General features: G+C 37.9%; 1 protein-coding gene across 1 annotated transcript in view; it reads left to right on the forward strand.

The window, feature by feature from the left end:
* Window positions 1–498, forward strand: part of LOC109831385 (exportin-2) — an 8,518-nt gene extending 8,020 nt beyond the window's left edge. Inside the window, 1 exon segment of the mRNA XM_020398712.1 lies at window positions 101–498. The gene's annotated coding sequence lies outside the window, so the exon portion shown is untranslated.

The raw sequence follows: 1,007 nt of genomic DNA on the forward strand, positions 1-1,007 counted from the left end.
TAGGTTATGGTTTAGCTAGCCAAATCACATTTTATTTGCCTTGTTTCTTTACCTACAAGCTTATATTTATTATTTATTATCTTTTCAATTTTCCTTTCAGAAGCTTTCTCAATTGGAGGTGGTGGCTATGGTTGTGCGTCGAGGATATTGTACAGAAGAGCATTCATGGTAGCGGTGGGATGCATTGAGTGGTAGGGAAATGCTGAGCGGTTCGTTTTGTTCGAAAGTTTCATTGTTGCATTCTGTGTCATTGAACTTCCAACGAGCATTGTGTTGCGTCTTTAAATCTGAGTGATATCATTTTGTTGGGGATGGGTTTTATTACCCTCAAGGGTATATTGTTTCTACAGAACTGTGTAAAGGTGGTGGTGGATGCATGAGCATGCGAGGGCTTCCTTGTTTTGGTGTCGTCGAAATTATGAAGTTTTCTGGTGTCGATATTATGAAGTTTTTTTTTTCCCGGTGACATCCAGAAATGGCAATTTTCTTTTTTCCTTCTATAATGATTTTTTGCTAAAATCGTGTACTTTGGTTATCATAGAATTGATGCGTGAGCAGTGTGTTGAGTATCTTTTGAGGACATGCTGGGGAGTTGGTTTCCTCGAGTACTAAGATTAGAATGTATGTAACGATCGTGTGACCAACTGCTACATAAGATCTTACACGCTTTTTATTTCGATTCACACCAAAAAGCCAAATTTAACTAGCTTTTTAGTGCAAGGTAGGTGCAATATTGCACGCACAACGAAATTTAATTTGTTAAAAAAATAATAATAATTCCCGCTCCGCTAAAGATTATCCTCTCTACCAAGTTAAATTTTTTTTTTTTTCCGATTTTAACTTCTCATGACCAACTACATGCAACTTTAAATTACCCAAAAGCTAAAAAATAAACCAATTTTAAACACGAGATAGGTGCGATAGGCGCGCACAATGAAAGGCAGTTCCCAACCGCTGCCAATTTCACGCCCCTACGAAACAAAGAGGGTTCTCACCAAACGTTGCGA

Source organism: Asparagus officinalis, chromosome 2, assembly GCF_001876935.1.
Source record: "Asparagus officinalis chromosome 2, Aspof.V1, whole genome shotgun sequence".
Lineage (NCBI taxonomy): Eukaryota > Viridiplantae > Streptophyta > Magnoliopsida > Asparagales > Asparagaceae > Asparagus > Asparagus officinalis.